Source organism: Mandrillus leucophaeus, unplaced genomic scaffold, assembly GCF_000951045.1.
Source record: "Mandrillus leucophaeus isolate KB7577 unplaced genomic scaffold, Mleu.le_1.0 Scaffold604, whole genome shotgun sequence".
NCBI lineage: Eukaryota > Metazoa > Chordata > Mammalia > Primates > Cercopithecidae > Mandrillus > Mandrillus leucophaeus.
In genome coordinates this window covers 1,091,194-1,110,395 of record NW_012106520.1, presented here as the reverse complement: position 1 = coordinate 1,110,395, position 19,202 = coordinate 1,091,194, and the positions used below count along the sequence as shown (strand labels likewise).

General features: G+C 44.0%; 1 pseudogene; it reads left to right on the top strand.

Moving 5' to 3' along the window:
• The first annotated feature begins 8,450 nt into the window (after positions 1 to 8,450).
• Positions 8,451 to 19,202, top strand: part of LOC105553723 — a 13,760-nt pseudogene continuing 3,008 nt past the window's right edge.

Genomic DNA, 19,202 nt, shown 5'->3' with positions numbered 1-19,202 from the left:
TTGCTCGCAGGTGAATCTTCAGTGACTCCTAAGCACAGTCTGACACCCAGTAGATGATTGGCAAATGTGTAGTGAATTGGTGAAGGTATGAGGAATAGAAAGCACTTAATACATGTTTGTTGGACTGTAAAAGAACAAAATGCTCTGGAAATGGCTGGTAATGTTTTTTGGCCTTGGTGCTATTACAACTTGTGACATTGTAAAATATATATTTGGTCTTTATCGTGTTTCCTGGCATTTAACTCTTACAATCCTTGGAATCTCCACAGTGATGTATTTTTGTATGCTTATGTTGATGGATAGCTTTAGGATGGGCCCAGTCAGGTCACCAGAAAGAACAAGGCATAATTAGAGGACTGCGACTTTCAGCCCCACCCCATAACCTCTGGAGAGGGGAGAGGGGCTGATGGCCAGTGATCAATGACTTAATCAATCATGCCTACCTAATGAAGTTTCCATCAACTCGAAAAGGGCAGGGTTCGAGGAGCTTCCAGATGGCTGAACACGGGAAGGTTCCTAGAGGGTTGCATGCCCAGAGAGGGCATGGAAGCTCTGTGCCCCTTCCCCCATACCTCACCCTACGCATCTCTCTGTCAGTATCCTTTGTGATATTGAAAGGACACAAAGATAGATGTGTACCCGCCCCCCCGCTGCACCCTATTGCTAAACTCTTTGTTCTGCTCTCTAATCTTTGCACATACCAGAGATTTCATAAGTTCTGTGAGTACCTGTTTTTCTGCACGTACCAGAGATTTAGTTAAGTTCTGAGGCAGGGTCACAAGATGTGTTTAAGTAAGATAAACTCTTGCTGCCATAAACCAGTTGGGCAACCTGACGCAATATAATTAACTGCCTTTGTGTAAAACTGCTCTCCCGCCTCAAGGGTTGAACCGATTTATCAGAAATGGCGGGAACCAATCATAGTTAGCCAAATCGCCTTGTTCAAACACTAGCCAATCATATATCTGATTTGTATAATAATTCTAGGCCCACTTTTCTTAGACTATATAACACTGCTCGGAGCTCAGTGGGGGAACTCTCCTGCCCGTCTCGTTTTGCGAGTGAGTGAGAGTTCCAGGTTCGAACCTGTAATAAAGATCCTTGCTGCTTAGCTTTGACTCTGGACTCTGGTGGTCTTCTTCGGGGAATAAACAGTCTGGGCATAACAATATCCTTTATAATAAACTGCTAAACATAAGTTCGTCTTTGCCTGAATTCTATGAGCTGCTCCAGCAAATTAGTTGAACTCAAAGGGGTGTCATGGGAACCCCAACTTGAAGCTGGTGGGTCAGAGTTCCAGAAGCCCAAACTTGAGACTGGTATCTGGGGTGGGGGGCAGCCTTGGGGACTGAGCCTTCAACCTGTGGGGTCTGATGCTCTCTCCAGGTAGACAGTGTGGGAATTGAATTGGAGGACACCCAGTTGGTGTGCTCTACAGAATCGACTGCTTGCTTGGTGGTGGGAGGAAATCCCCTCCACTTTGGGTCAGATTAGATTGTTGTGATGTAAGAGAGAAGAAAGTTTGAGTTTTTCCCAGATGCATTTCTAAGGCAATACACACATGTTTTGAAACGCAGATTTTATTATTATTCAGGTCTGATGAAGCCAACAGATCAGAAGACTGCCACTGATAAGGTAGCTTTGTTGCAATTACTGAGAGGAAGAGGCTGTCACTCCTCTACATGGGGCACACGGGCAAGCACTAGAGTTGGTTGAAGACAGAGGGAGAGGGGAAAACCGTGAGCAAGGATCTCTACTGTGGTTTCCAAGGAAAAGAGTATGCAAAACAGGACAAGCGGGTTGAGGACTGTCTTGTCTGAGCAATTTCAGCAAGTAATTTCTGGAGTATAGGGACTGTGCCTAGTTGTTTGCTACCTAGCCCTGGGGTGATGAGGGCGGGGAATTATGGCCTGGCTGGGAGTGTCAGTACAGGAGAGGAAGTGTCACTGATGGGCATTCTAGATTGGTTGGTTTGCATATGAAAGATGCACCCTCAGGCCAGCCCTTGACTTTCTCTCGTAATTAGCCCTGTCGGGGGGAGTCCCGCCAAGATAGCAAGGCCCTAAAACAGCAAAGCGTCGGAATACAGAAAATAAAAAGACACAGTTAATACAACATGCAACCGGGGCACCTTCGAGTGCATATGTTTCCATGAAAAGTGCACACAACAACAAGTACACAAAACAGCGTTTCTAAAGCCACACTGACATTGTGAGAGAGATGCTTGGCTTCTCGGGATCCCAAAATGGGAGACAAAGGCAGGCAGGAGGTGCAATTTTAAGAGGCTGTGCTCTCAGCTGGTGACCGAGGCCCAGGGAGGACTGTGTGGGGAGCTTCTGTGCCTCCTCCAGGGGAGGGCACTAATGCTCTGTTCTCTCTGCCCAGCCCTATCCACCTGCACACCTGTTCCTCTGCCCTGTGACATTCATAGGCTGACTGTTTTGAGGGGCCTCATCTGAGAATGTGGCCGTGGGTATTTTCCTGAACTGTGCTGCCTTCTCTGACAGACGTGTTTCCCATCTAAGACCGCTCCACTCTGGCCTCCAGGGGCCTAAGCTTGGCTGGGCCTTTTTCACTCAGACGAGCTTTCATCGTGTTTCTAGCAACTACACTGTGGTGCAGCAACTAGAGCCACCAATTCTGGAGCCAGGCTGCTCCTCATTTGCAAAATGCAAATGATGAAATTAAAGTTAATAAGACTTGCTCATAGGGTTACTATATTAAGTAAGTTACTCTACCTGGAACATGCCACTTACACAGGAAGTATTATGTAAATGTTACGTTTGCATACATTATAGCACTGCCTAATAATTAGGCAGAAATGACAATCAGCTCAAAAAACGATTATCATTACTGATCATTTTAACAAGCTTATCAGGTTCTTAGTTTTTCCTCTTTCTCCCTCAAGTATTCCTTGCCAGACACTTACTGGACCCACAGTAAGTGCAGGGCCTGAGCTAGTCCCCGGAGGCAGATGTGGAAACCTGCCGTCACAGAAGAGGAACAGTAGCAATCATTTGTTGAACGTTTACTATCAGATGGCGTTTTAAACACTTGGTACAAATGAGCCAACTTCATCCTTGCCACATCATTAAGGGATGGATATTACTAGTCCAATCTTACATGCAAAGAGAATGTGGCTTGGAGAGGCTCAGTATTTGCCCCCCTCTGCAGTAGTGCATGGCAGAAGGGATCCAAGCAAGCTGCACGCAGGATGTTCTATGATGGAAATTCACACGAGGAGGAGGCAGAGCATCTGCCTGGAAAAGTGACTCAAACTGAGTTTGGAAGGATAACAGGGGTTGGCCCAGCAAAACGGGTAGTTAGGATAAAGTCAAACTATGCCGAGAAAAAAAACACGTTTCCAGAAGTGGAGGTGTGGGGGGCCCCCACGCCTGGAAGATGCCAGTGTATCTGTGAGGTGTAAGACATGAGGCTAGAGAGGTGGGAAGGCCCAGGCCATTCTCTAGAAGATTCTATAGCAGTCCAGAATGTATTCTCAGGGGTTAAATTCAGTCATTTTGTGTATCCTCCTAGCCATTTGAAATAGCCAAACTTTCAACCACAAACTCATTTAAAAAAAAAAAAAAAACTTTCCATTATTTGTCTTTGCAGATGCCAGAGGTGGAATCTTAAAACCATCTGGCCTGCCTTTGACCTTCATGGGAAAACCTAAAGTGTTCTGTCTCCATAGGACTAGATGCTCATCAAATCCAATTACCTCTGCCAGCTGCACCGCTCACCAGGAGGCAGGGCTCTGCTGGGGACGAAGAGAGGCAGAGGAAGCAGACCGTCCCCAGCCCCGCTTCCCGCTGCAAATTAAGCCAGGCATCCACTGTGCCGACTCACCACCTGGCTGCTGCCACAACAGCAGCTGCAGCCTGTTAGCACTGAAGAGTTTCTCTCCTAACCAGTCCCATTAGTGTGACCAGCGAGGGGGAGGATGAGTAAGCGTCTGTGTTCAGCTGGGTGCTCTGGTTCCTGCTGTCTCTTTATTGGGCTCTGACCTCCAGGGGCCCGGCGGGACAGCCAAGCGTCAGAAGCCAACATAGGCCTGCTGCCTCCCAGAGTTCTGTGCCTAACTGGGAGACAGCTCAGCAGAAGAGATTCTCAGTCCTGGCTGACAAGCATTGCTCAAGGAGCTTCGGATTCAGAGAGACTGGGTAAGGCGGCCCCTCTCTATCTGTAAAGCACCACTATGATTCCAAAGTACAGCCAGGGTCAACGCTTCACCGATCTGTATTTGCCAGCTGTCCTGCACATGTGTCTTTGATAGGACATGTGGGAAAGATATTAGCCCCTTGCAGCTCCCAGCAACCAAATATAGTCCTTCACATATCTCAGGGTAAGGCACTCTGTACTTTTTCAAAGTGCTTTCATATACCTTGTCTCATTTGAGCCTGTGAGCAAGGGGAGGAGGCCACCGAAACCCCAAGGTGCACTGAATGCCCCTGATGCTTTTAATCATGCAGCCAATTAGAGGCAGGGTTGGAACTATGCACCTTGTCTCCCTGGCTCCTGGTCTGATATTTTTCATGGCCTATTGTGTAGCCAGGCATAGATCCTATTAGTGTGGTTATGCTTTCAATTATTCAATACTTCTGTGTTGCAATGCACCGCTTATGTGGAACTGCTTGTAAGTGGCCATCGTTGACTTCACCAATGAATCTGCTCCCCCTCTGTCTGAGAAACTACTGAGTCATTGCCTCTAACCCCTAGCAAATGTAAAATACCTTTGCAACAGCTGGAAAAAGAAAATCACGGATGCCACAGAATCTCCTTCATTCTCACAGACTAGGTAACAAAAGGGGAAGAAATCACGTCAGTTGAAAGATCTGGGGAGAAATCAATTTGGGACTGCTAGAATCGCAGGAAGTTTTTGCTGAAGGATCAGAAACCCGTGCAAGCCAACTCAAGCAAAAGGTTTATTGTACAAGCTACAGAGCGATCTAACAACCCAGCTGTAGGAAGTGCAGCTGGGTCTCCAGGGAACCAAGAGAATGAATGGCAACCGTTTCTCAAGCCACATCATCTCTCATCTTGGCTTCCCTCTGTACACCTGCTCCCATATCCTCCCTATGGACTGGCTTCCCCTCGCTGTTCAGGGTTTCTGCTCCTTCACAACTTCAGTTTGCTTATTGCTTTGCCTAAGTAAGCATCATCATGAAACTCGACTCCACATAACTGTACTTGGAGCCTGTAGCTAACCAAGTCAGTCCCCAGAATCGGAAGCACCCCTATTCCAGATTCTCAGGGAGAGCATCTGACTGTTCAGCTAGGCTGGCAGGGCCCACCCCGCTGTCCACTCATCTGATTCCAGGGAGGATTGAGTCTCATGGGATGCTGCCTAGATCTAACCCGGCAATGGGGATGACAGGTAAAGAGACCAGTCACTTAGAATTGAGCCAAGGCAAGCACTCAGATGACTCTATCCCAGGAAGAAAGGCAAAGCCTCCCTTCTGAAAGCCACTGAACAAGCAGGTCATCAAAGTATGTTGGAACACAGGTTAGAATAATAAATAATAGGCCAGGTGTGGTGGCTCACACCTGTAATCCCAGCACTTTGGGAGGCCAAGGTGGGTGGATCACCTGAGGTCAGGAGTTCCAGACCAGCCTGGCCATCATGGTGAAACCCTGTCTCTACTAAAAATTTAAAAATTAGCTGGGCATGGTGGTACATGCCTGTAGTCCCAGCTACTTGGGAGACTGAGGCATGAGAATTGCTTGAACCTGGGAGGCGGAGGTTGCAGTGAGCCAAGATCACACCACTGTACTCCAGCCTGGGCGACAGAGCAAGACGACTCTTTCTGGGAAAAAAAAAAAAAAAAAAAAAGAATGATATATAATAATGTGTGAAAAACCAGGACACACAATCTACTGGACCACATTCTCACTGAGGAAGTGGTTTTCTAGAGCAGTGACTATATAATCCTTTTAGTAGGTGAATCTGTCAAGCAGGGCAAAATACCTCATTTCCCATAAACCTTGCAAGAAAAAAAAGCCCTGCCAGATTAAACAAGAATATGAGTCTCTTCTAGATGAGATTCTGAAAATCTAAATAAGAAAGAAAAATGCTGGACCAGGACTCAGAAATCCTGAGTTTTCATTCAGGCTTTGCTATGAATTTTTCGTTTGGTGGCCCTTCCTTCTTCATCTAGCTAACTTCTAATCAAGACTCAGCTCCCAGGGCTGAGGCCAGTGACTTACTCCTGTCATTTCAGCACTTTGGGAGGTCAAGGTAAAAGGATTTCTTGAGCCTAGGAGTTTGAGACCAGCCTGGGCAATATAGCGAGACCCTCTCTCTGCAGAAAATTTTAAAAGTTATCTAGGTGTGGTGGTGCATGCCTGTATTCCTAGCTACTCAGGATGCTAAGGCAGAAGGATCGCTTGAGCCCAGGAGTTGGAGGTTACAGTGAGCTATGATGACACCACTGCATCTAGCCTGAGCAACAGAGTAAGACCTTGTCTCAAACAAACAAACAAAAATGCTCAGCTCCAGCAAGTTCCTGCTCTGGGCTCCCACTGGACCATCTACATACCTCCATCATGGCAGCTCCCATTGTCCTAAAATGGTTTGCCTACCATCTGTCTCTCTCACTGGAAGTACATTCCTCTAGCATGGAGCCTCTCTGTCCTCAGTTATACCCCCATGCTTTCTGCTGTACTTGACAGATAGTACTCAATAACTATTTTTCAGCTGAACTGATTGTGAGAAGATATTTATCTGAGCTGCAAATAAAGGCACACACACTGTTGTCTGGCTGAAAACATTGAGCCCGTTGTGGTAGGAGATTGGGTACCACTTGATAGACAGTAGAGACCACAGGGACAGCCAGTACTCTAGAGCATAGCCAGCCCCACCTGGGACACTGATGTATCCACCTGCCATATGTGAAAAGAGAGAAAATGTTAGGATCTTCCAAATGTACTGTGCTAAGAAGAAAAGTTAAGCCTTGCAAACTGAGTCATGTAACATGACCGTTCTTTTCCTCTGGTGTATGACCACTGCTTCCTGACTTTTGTGTTGAGATGTTGTATGTCAACCAGACTTTCCATTCTTCATTCAAACCTACACAAAATGATGCTGGAGACCTTGTGGTTGTTATATCCTTACAATAGGATGTTAAGTTACCCCCTTAGCGTGGAATCAATAGTAGCCAATCAAATCCTATATCTGGATGTTAGCCTCTGTATGGAAAATGTGATTCTGTTCAGCACCTCCATTTTTGATCTCATAAGTGACCCTCACTTTTCCCCACACAAGAACACTAGGAACACTGATCACCATTCTTTGGTGATGGTCACCCTCACAGTGCACTTGAATAAACTCCCTTAACCGGGTCCTAAGCTTTTTGATAATTTTAAGTTGCCAAATATCAGGAAGAAAATGTGCACATTCTCAAACTAAAAATGAATAAAGCCACACCACCACTGATGCCTTTCAAGATATATTTTATTACAAAAGAAAGTTTGAATGTAAAAATAAATAGAGCAACGTCAACACAATGGCAGAGTATGACGCCCCAATCTCCTCTCCCCCAACAGAAACTTTCTTTTTTTTTTTTTTTTTTTTTTGAGACAGGGTCTTACTCTGTCACCCAGGCTGGAGTTTCTGCTTTAAACTTTTTAAAGTTTAAAGTTTAAAGTAGAAATTAAAAAAAAAAAAGTTTTTATTGAGTCCAGGAGGTGGAGGTTGCAGTGGCTCATGCCTGTAATCCCAACACTTTGGGAGGCCGAGGTGGGTGGATCACTTGAGACCAGGAGTTTGAGACCAGTCTGGCCAATGTGATGAAACCCTGTCTTGACTAAAAATACAAAAACTAGCTGGGTGTGGTGGGGAGGGGGGCGCTTGTAATCCCAGTTACTCGGGAGGCTGAGGCAGGAAAATCACTTGAACCAGGAGGCAGAGGTTACAGTGAGCTGAGATCGCACCACTGCACTCCAGCCTGGGCAACAGAGCGAGACTCCGTCTCAAAAAAAAAAAAAAAAAAAAGCAGAAACTTTCAAAATTTAAAAAAAGGCATCTGTAACTGCTTTAAAAAATAATCTAATGTTTATAGCAACCATGTAAAGGCTGAGTCCAGAAGAACACCCTTTAAAACCGTAGCAGGAGGGCAGTGTTGTCTGCTGGGTCCTGGAGACCTTTGGTGTCCACGCTGCTCTCACCATACCTTGGGTCCAGACTGCGTCACAGCCTCTCCGGAGACGTGGGCCCTCAGAACCTCTTTAGCGATGGACTCCAGGCCACAGGCAGCCCAGCGGCAGCAGCAGCAGGATAACAGAACCTCTGGATGCACTCTCCTGGGAAGCTTTGCTAATTTGCAGCCGCTGCACCGTGTTCCTCATTAACGTCTGTTAGCATAGTCGTTACATCATTTCACTGTGGTGGCACGGACTCAGCTCGGAATTTTATATGGAAAAAGCACCTGGGTTCCAGTCTTTTATTGGCTTCAACACAACCAGAAGTGCCTGCTCTTGAGGCTGGTGGGCCTCTAGGCAAGATGTCCCTGCCCATCAGGATAAACTGCTGGGCATCCAGCTATGATAATGCCCTCAAGGACCCTGTGTCCGTGACTCCTCCTCCATCGGACACGGGCAGCATCCACTGGAAGGCAGTGATTCCAGAGTGCAAGTATCAGTCCCTCACCGAGGAGAAGGAAGGAGAAGCCAGCCTACCCGCCCCTGCCATGACAGTGTGGCACGGTCCCAGTGGTGAAGTCTAAAGCTACCCATATCATCACGAATTCTCTGCTCACAAAACAGACCCAGGAAAGTACTCAGCATTTTGGGCGACAAGCAGGGCTGAGAGGTGCTGGTTACACACCCTACAAGGGCCTCACCACGGAGGAAACCAAGTACCTTTGAGTGGCAGAAGTACTCCACCAACTAAAGCTACAGAGTGGAGAGAGAACAAGACAAGAGAGGCAGCCTGCATCGGCCCAGTCTGCCCCAAGCTGCACTCCTCACTGTTCCCCTGAGCAGAGGCCCAAAGGCTGGTTCACTTCTGGTTCTTCCACAGCTTTACCTGGCCCAGATCCCAGCACCATGGATTCTGGAAGTGGAGATAAGGACAGAAATTTGTCAGATAAGTGGAGCCTCTTTGGACCAAGATCCCTTCAGAAGGATGATTCTGCAAGTTTTGCCACCCAGGCCTACCAAGGAGCCCATAAGCCCTCTCCAATGGAACTGATCCGTGCCCAGACCAACCACATGACTAGATGGACACAGCTGACACAGACCCATCACCTCAAACCCAGTGACTTGAATGTGCTCACACCTACTGGCTTCTGGAGTGCTTTCTCTTCCAGTCCTCTGGTAAAGAGGGTTTCTTGCCCCATTCCCCTTTTAACTTGGCTCTGACATAGGAAAGATATATGTATATCTTTCATATATATATATTTGTTTTGTTTTGAGATGGAGTCTCGCGCTGTCACCCAGGCTGGAGTGCAGTGGTGCAATCTTGGCTCGCTGCAACCTTTGCCTCCCAGATTCAAAAGATTCTCCTGCCTCAGCCTCCTGAGTAGCTGGGATTACAGGTGCTTACTACCACACCTGGCCAAATGTTGTATTTTTAGTAGAGACAGGGTTTCACCATGTTGACCAGGCTGGTCTTGAACTCCTGACCTCAGGTGATCCGCCCCCCTTGGCCTCTCAAAGTGCTGAGATTATAGGCATGAGCCACCATGCCTGGCCGGAAAGGTATATTTTTAAAAACCTGTTAATTAGAGGCTAGAGCTGGAGACATTATTGGTTTTTGAGAAACATTAGTACAAAGCTTGCTGATGTGTGGAAGAAGCCCTTTTGTACTGCTTTAAAGCTAGACTAAATCATCTCGACAGGGATGTATGGGGGACCTCATTACCTAGTTTTTCATCATTTACCCTAGATAAGAACTTTAAGAGGTGCTCACTGACTCGCTGAGATGACTCTGGCCCTCTTGATGGCTGCTACTGGGCTCCAGCCTTGTCACTTAGGGAACCCAAGATCTGTTTGGGACCTGGGTACAGGTAAAAGCCAGACTTGGCAGGGACCCCTCTTTCTAGGCTGAACCTTGAGTCCCCCTGCTTTTTGGTAGACCTAATGGATCACTGTCCTGCAGCCAGTTCTTCATGTGGGGCACACACCTGTAATCCCAGTTACTCTAGAGGCTGAGGCAGGAGAATCATTTGAACCCAGGAGGCGGAGGTTGCAGTGAGCCAAGATCACGCCACTGTACTCCAGTGTGGGCAATAAAGCGAGACTTTGTCAAAGAAAGAAAGAGAGAAAGAGAGAGAGAAAAGAAAGAAAGAAAGGAGGGAGGGAGGAAAAAAGGAAGGAAGGGAGGGAGGAAGGGAAGGAGGAAGGAAGGAAGGAAGGAAGGAAGGAAGGAAGGAAGGAAGGAAAGCTTTTAATAATTTCACAAAGTGATATATCTAGTAAATGACAAAGCTAGAGTAGTTACGTCTGAGCCCACAGCCTTAAGCTCTTAAGTGTTAGGCTAAATAGTTGAGAAGTCAAGATGAAGAAAAAATATGGTTAAGAAATTACAGTCTGGGCCAGGCATGGTGGCTCACACCTATAATCCCAGCACTTTGGAAGGCGAGGCAGGTGGATCACCTGAAGTCAGGAGTTCGAGACCAGCCTGGTCAACATGGAGAAACCCCATCTCTACTAAAAATACAAACATTAGCCAGGCATGGTGGTGTGCGCCTATAATCCCAGCTACTTGGGAGGCTGAGACAGGTGAATTGCTTGAACCCAGGAGGCAGAGGTTGCGGTGAGCTGAGATCACGCCACTGCACTCCAGCCTGGGCAACAGAGCAAGACTCCATCCCCCCACCCCCCACCCAAAAAAAGAAATTACAGTCAGATTATCCTCTAGAATTATATCTCATTTTGTCTTGATTGGAAGCCAAGAATATACCAAAAAATTAAAGATTCCTAGTGGCCAATGCCAAAAAAGGAAGAAAATGAATTATAAAATTGTGATATCGTTAAGATTAATAAAAGTTTAGGATGGCCCCGATTTTTTTGATACCTCTCAGTACCCCATGAGTCTTTATAAAGAGAATAGTATGTGATGTCATAGATAATGTCTTTGACAACATCTTTACAAAAAAATACCATGACCCGTTTTATACTCATGCATTTGCAATTCACTCACTTAATCGCAGTCGATATAAAGTCAAATAATGTGAGCTGAGGAAGTTCTGTATGAGGCCAAACAAACGTTGTCTCATTCACAGTTCTCTGGAGAACTGGTTTGAACCAAGGTTGTATGTATGTGTGTGCATGTGTTTCTGTGGTGTGTGTGTCTGTGTAAGAAAAAAATGGATTGTATTTTCTTCAGAGAACTTACCATACATATTTTAATAAGAATTATAGAGAGGGCCATGGTTGTGATTTCTGAGGTAAAACCTGGAGTACAGGTAGTCTACGTTGCTGGTTTAAAACAGAGCCTCAGGCTGGGTGCAGTGCCATGTAATCCCAGCATTTTAAGAGGCTGGGGCAGGTGGATTGCTTGAGCTCAGGAGTTCGAGACCAGCTGGGCAACATGGTGAAACCTCGTCTCTATGAAAATGAGCTGGGCATGGTGGTGTCCACCTGTAGTCCCAGCTATTTGGGAGACTGAGATAGGAGGACGGATTGAGCCTGGGAGTGCAAAGGTTACACTGTACTCCAGCCTGGATGACAGAGCCAGACCCTGTCTCAAAACACAAACAAAAACAAAGCCCCAGAGAGAGAGAGAAGTTAAACGTAAGCAACTAATAAAGATTTACACCAAAACAGCATGGTACTGGTACCAAAACAGAGATATAGACCAATGGAACAGAACAGAGCCCTCAGAAATAATGCCACACATCTACAACCATCTGGTCTTTGACAAACCTGACAAAAATAAGAAATGGGGAAAGGTTTCCCTATTTAATAAATGGTGCTGGGAAAACTGGCTAGCCATAAGTAGAAAGCTGAAACTGGATCCCTTCCTTACACCGTACACAAAAATTAATTCAAAGTGGATTAGAGACTTAAATGTTAGACCTAAAACCATAAAAACCCTAGAAGAAAACCTAGGCAATACCATTCAGGACATAGGCATGGTCTAGGACTTCATGTCTAAAACACCAAAAGCAATGGCAACAAAAGCCAAAATTGACAAATGGGATCTAATTAAACTAAAGAGCTTCTGCACAGCAAAAGAAACTACCATCACAGTGAACAGGCAACCTACAGAATGGGAGAGAATCTTTGCAATCTACTCATCTGACAAAGGGCTAATATCTAGAACCTACAAAGAACTCAAACAAATGTACAAGAAAAAAACAAACAACCCCATCAAAAAGTGGCCAAAAGATATGAACAGACACTTCTCAAAAGAAGACATTTATGCAGCCAACAGACACATGAAAAAATGCTCATCATCACTGGCCATCAGAGAAATGCAAATCAAAACCACAATGAGATACCATCTCACACCAGTTAGAATGGTGATCATTAAAAAGTCAGGAAACAACAGGTGCTAGAAAGGATGTGGAGAAACAGGAACACTTTTACACTGTTGGTGGGACTGTAAACTAGTTCAACCATTGTGGAAGACAGTGTGGCGATTCCTCAAGGATCTAGAACTAGAAATACCATTTGACCCAGCCATCCCATTACTGGGTATATACCCAAAGGATTATAAATCATGCTGCTATAAAGACACATGAACACATATGTTTATTGCGGCACTATTCACAATATCAAAGACTTGGAACCAACCCATGTCCATCAATGACAGACTGGATTAAGAAAATGTGGCACATATACACCATGGAATACTATGCAGCCATAAAAAAGGATGAGTTCATGTCCTTTGTAGGGACATGGATGCAGCTGGAAACCATCATTATCAGCAAACTAACACAAGAACAGAAAACCAAACACGGCATGTTCTCACTCATAGGTGGGAACTGAACAATGAGAACACTTGGACACAGGAAGGGGAACATCACACACCAGGGCCTGTTGAGGGATAGCATTAGGAGATATACCTAATGTAAATGACGAGTTAATGGGTGCAGCACACCAACATGGCACATGTAACAAACCTGCACATTGTGCACATGTACCCTAGAACTTAAAGTATCATAAAAAAAATTTTTTTAAAGAATTTAACATGTTGAGAAATTGCCCAAAAAAAAAAATTTACTTGGATGGGGTCATCCTACCTAAATGTTATAATTTGCTTTTGATCAACATGAATCAACATTATCTCATAAATATTATTTTTAAATGTCAATAAGCAAAATTCTAACCTATTCTAACCAATTTTAAGAGAAATATGTAAAATGTGAACCCATATGCCAGTGCTATTTTGTGTTCCTTCTGTTGTTTTCAAAATATAAAGAGGAGTGACTCTTACTGTTTAATTGTAAATGGGAATTTTAATCTCGTGAATAATGAGCAGGACTTGCAATCATATTATAGGTAAAAGCACATGAGACGGCTCCCTTTAAACTATAGCTTTGATTACACAATACAGCATTGTGGTTTGAAAGATGTTCTTCTCTTTTTTTATAATGGAAATAAAGTGCCTTATAAATGAAGATTTTTATTAGGTATTGAAAGAAAGCAGTAAGAATAAAAAGAATTTGGAATAAAGTGGGATTGGTGAGAAAGAAGTATTAGTAATACATACATCAAAATATATGAAGTTGTCAAATAAAATATTACTTGAAATGTCAGCCAGGTAATATTCATCATGCAGCTTGAAAGATAGAACAAAATATTCAGATGTTTCTATTTAAGTCAGAAATAACTAATAAGCCTACCACCATAAAGTTAAAAAGTCACAATTTGGCTCATCAAAAGATATCCTTGGGTTTCAACACAAAAGCAAAACTATTAAATTCATTTGAGAATCATCTATGATCATTTTTGTTCGTGAAATGGTTTGCATAATATAGATTGAAATTAATGGTAGCTAAGATCCAAGGGCTCCACAAAAGTGAAATATATTGAGTGCAAATCTTAATGAGAAAGAAAATGAAATGATAATTAGGGAGAATGGGCTGACGTCTTGATAGGACTAATTACAGAAACCAGAGAAAGTTCATTGAAGAAAAATGTGAACCTGTATCAACTTTTTAAGCAACATTTTTACTGCGGTTGCGTATGGTAAAGAAATTATAAATTTATGTTTAAATTATGATGCTGATTTGGCCAGGCATAGTGGCTCACACCTGTAATCCCAGCACTTTGGCAGGCCGAGGCAGGTGGATCACGAGGTCAGGAGTTCAAGACCAGCCGGGCCAAGATGGTGAAACCTCATCTTTACTAAAAATATAAAAATTAGCCAGGCGCGGTGGCAGGTGCCTGTAATCCCAGCTACTTGGGAGGCTGAGGCAGGAGTATCGCTTGAACCTGGAAGGTGGAGGTTGCAGTGAACCGAGATCGCACCACTGCGCTCCAGCCTGGGCAACAGAGTGAGACTCCACAAAAAATTAAAATAAAATAAAAAATTATGATGTTGATTTTAGACGAATTCCTTAAATTCAGTTTTACTAGCATTAAAATAATTTGGTCAAAATACTTTCCTTATAGCCTCATTCACATAATACCTTTGTAATTACATAGCTGGATGGCACATTAATCTTCATGGCATCACTAGAATGTAAGCTCCATGAAGGCAGATTTGTCTGTTTGCTTCACTACTATACCCCTTGCACCTATAACAGTATGGTGCGTAATTGCTGCTCTAGAAGCATTTGTTAAATAAATGAGTGAATTTTCTGTAAGATATGTCATTTAGACACAGAAGTTAAATGTCCCCAAAACTGGGAAATAAGGTTAACCCCTGAGAATAAAACTCATAGCAAGTAGGACATATGAAAAGACGATAGCTATCTGTCTTTAAAAGAATAATTTAAAAGATTATCTATATATATAATTAAATAATTTAAAAGATTATCTATATATATGAAAATAAGGAAACTTAGGGCTCCTGAGTATAATCAGATATGGGATATTGTATCAGTGAGTCATGATATAAACATGATTGCAACCAAGAAAATAAAAGCCTAATTTTTTACATGTTGTTAGAAGACTATATCTAATGGAAGAGTCCTGGGGAATAGGGAATAAGAAATGAAATTTTTTTATTTCCCTGGCTCCTTTACTAGTAAACAGATAAGCTCCATGAAGGCAGATATACTTTTTTTCCTGTTTGGATGGATGGATGGATGCACGGATGGATGGGTGGATGGGTGGGTAGGTGGATGGGTGGGTGGATGGATGGATGGATGGTTGGGTGGGTGGATGGAGAGAAGTGTGAAGGGAAAGAGGGATGGAGGGATGAGTGGATGAACAGAGATTTATTTGATCATTTATTCATGTATCAAAGAACTTGCCCATGCTAATCCAGCACGATTCAGGAGAAAATTATGAAATCTGGCAGAGGACTCTGGTCACCAGAATGATATACTCTATTTTAAAAGAGAGATAAGTCATTGGACTTTACCGTGCCTTGGTTCTATTAACAAACAGTTATTGAGCACTTGCTATTGAATAGTTCTCAAATGAGATATCAAGACTCATGGGAGGTCATTAGGATACAGAACCAATTGGCTGTGATTAAAACAATACTAAGAGTGGTCTAAAGAGGGTAGAACTGTATTTCTCTCCTGTGTGCATGTCTAGAATAATATGGTGGCTCTGCTCCATGAAGTTACTCCACAAAGAGTCAATGTGCTCTTCAGGTTAAGTTAAGCTATGTTGCCGGAAAAACAACCCTGAAATCTCACTGTCTTAACAATGAAACACTCTTTGGTTCTTCCCCTGCTCATGCCAGTGGCTGCTGTGGATCTGACTGCTCCTCTGGGAAGCTCATTCAATGGTGGTGCAAGGATTCACATTGATGCTGCCTTTTTATCAAGCACCAGGCTTAGAGACACGGCCAAACCCCTAGCAAATTCAGCCAGGAAAGCAACAAGAAGCCCCTTTTTGATTTTGACAGTTTACTACATACATAGGCCGTGAAACGAAACACAGCCAAAGGTGCCCACTCCAGAAGTCCTTGTCCCACACACCAAAAGGATGACTCTGAAACAAGAGGCCCAGTGAATACAACATGAGTTGTAGGACACCCCGTTGCAGAGGAGCTAATTCCCACCTCTAACCATGTGGTTTTATAGTCTGCAGCTTTATTCTGAGAGAGATGGTGCACCAAGCCCCACACCTCCTCAGAACCCAGGAGGCAATGGGAAAGGGTATAACAGCTGAGCAGGGGCAGAGGGAGGCTGTGGGTGGGGGGCTCAGAGCAGCTCACACAAGCCTGTCAACTTCTTGTGTTCTGAAAGGGCCATGAGGCATTCCGGCAAGACTCAGATTCACTGCAGGGCAAGCTGGTGCCTAGGTGGTCATTGTAGATAGTGCAAGTTCACCGGGGTGTCATGTGGAGCTGTTACCTACATCTGCATCTCCATCATCCCCACCTGTCTCAGAGGAGAGGATCAGGCTGGAGAGTTGTGTGTGCTGCAGCCCAGAAGCAATCATATGTCACAACTGAACATAGCTCTGCCTGACTGCTGGAGGGGAGTCGGGGAGCTCGAGGGTGTTTAGCAAACTGTCATCAATGTCACTGCCTCAGCAGGTATGGCATTCAAGGCATGGGACCCAGGCTCCTTCTCCCTGGTCATCGACCATCCCCCAAGCATTTGCCTCATCTGTATGATCCAAGGTGGCTGCACTCCAGAAAGCAGGAAGGACAATATATTTCCCTTCATTTTGAAGGAATGACCCCGAAGGTGTGTGCATTACTTCACCTCACATCCCACTGGCCACATGATCACTTGCTGCAAGGTAGACTAGGAAATCTAGTCTTTATGTTTGGTAGCCATGTGCCTGGCTTAAACTTCATTATACTGGAAGAAGAGGGGGACAGATCCAGGGACAGTGTGTAGCATTGGTCACAGGTATGTTGGGATCATTTGTAAGGTGTTTTCCAGGTAATGTGGCACCAGTAAAAGTTAAAACATTGAAGCTTGTGAATGGTTCTTTGCAATTTGCGATTTATGTATCTTTCATCGTGTTTCATTTTGACATGGTTTTGAAGGAAGAGGAGAGCTGCAGGTAGCACATTTGAGAAAATGAACCTAATCTTGGTGGAAAGGCCTACATGAAATACCCTTTAGAACAATGCAGCTCCTTTCACATAACGTCATCCTCTGCAAGCAACCCCCCAGATGATGAGTCCAGCTTCCCGAAGATTATGAAACCAGGTAGAGCTCGTGCCTTAGTTAAGAGCTTAAATAGCACGGTCACTGTTGATGAGTCTTGTCCATGGTGAAAACTCTTTTTATTTGGTTATCATGAGATTGTAAGTTAGCTCTAAGTATCTAGTTGATGCTGATTTACTGATATAGTGAAGTTTCTAAAGCTGCTAATAAGCTTAATCGAGTCCCCAGGACATAGGGACTCTGAATCAGGGGCCTGCCACACTGTGAGCCCTGCCTGTGCATGCAGCCAGCTAACTTCCCTCTAAGTGGTTTCTATTGCAGGCATGTCTCAGAGAAACAGGTTGTTCTCATACTGTGCAACCTTATAGCCTGAAAACACATGTTTACACCAGCATGATTTCCAACCAGAAGCTGCACTGTAGAGGCAGAGCATGTTCATACAGCAGCATCCCTTTGGGATAGGAAGCACTACTGACATCACCAAGAATCACAGAAACTCTTACGGCAAATACACAGGAATTCCCAAATGCCTTTTCCCCAGCACTGAAAAATAGGACCATTCCAGTAGTTCTGATTTAACATCTGATTTGAAATTCATTGACCAGGGGAGAAAAAAGAAACAGATCTCATGCCAGCATGATACCTTGAAAATAAAATAATGAAACTTTACCAAAAACCCAAGTCAGAAATACATTGCAAATATAATAAAAGGTGTACAGCACCCTGCCTATCAATTTTCTTAAATGATCTTTTCATGTTCTATGGAAATTATAAACATAGCTATTCTCAATAAATGTGTAATCTGGGTGGAGAAAAGCCCAGAGCTGGCATAAAACTCATCTCTGTCGGTAGGTTTTCAGATGTTTCTAAAATGAAATAGAGCAGAAACAATTTCAAAGCTCTGAGAAAGTGAGCTGTTTCAAAGAGGTAGCAAATAAAAATGAAACACCTGCAAATCCTGCAGAGACATGTACGGCATCATCAGCCTTGGGCTTCCAGGCTCGGTGGTGGAGATTTTGATTCCAGTAGAATTGTGTCCACATTAGAAACTCCAAAAGGCAGCCTTTTCTTTTTTCTTTTCTTTTCTATTTTCTTTTCCCTTCTTTTCTTTTCTTTTCCTGTGCCAAAACATTCTTTATTGCCTACAGCTACGGAGAGCAACTAAAGCTTAATGAACCAATGGCAAAGACCACAAAAAGGATAGTAGCTAAGGTCGGGGTTTTTCTTAAATTCCATTATGTATTTTATCATCACTGATTCTGTTATAAACCCCAACTTCTGACCTTTGAGACCAACTTCGGTGTCCAGAGAGACAACCCACCAAACCCTGTCTTCAAGCTCTGTGATGTCTCAACACAAATGTCCTTCTCCTGCGCCACTCTGTCCCAAGTGGGCGGAATAGAGCTTGTCTGACTACCTAGAATCACTCCAACCTTGACATTTTAAGACATCAACAACGCACTTTCCAATCAAAACCTCCGGAAGAACCGTACCTACTAACAACCCTCTCTTAAGCTGCCTGGAATGTCCTCATTGAAGTGCACAACCTAACCTTCACCATCTAGTTCTTGCTTATCTTTAATAATAACAGCTTCTAAGAACATTTCCTATGGCTTTTGATTTAGTGATGGTGGAGAGGGGAAGGTTCCCATTAAGGTTTAAATATTGTTGGTTTTATCTCATAATCTCTTAATCTAAAATAACCCTTTCACTCTTTCCTTTCTTTCATGACATTGACGTTTTGAAGAGTTTCAAAATGCGCCACATTCTGGTTTTATCTGATTGATTCCTTGTGATATCATTTGCCTTGTTCCTCCACCCCCTGACTTTCTCAAAGTTAGGTCTACAGCAGTGCTGTGCAATAGAAATCTGTAAACCTGCCCGGTGCAGTGGCTCACACTTGCAATCCCAGCACTTTGGGAGGCTGAGGTGGGTGGATTGCTTAAGCCCAGGAGTTCGAGACCAGCCTAAGCAATATGGCATAACTGCATCTGTACAAAGTAA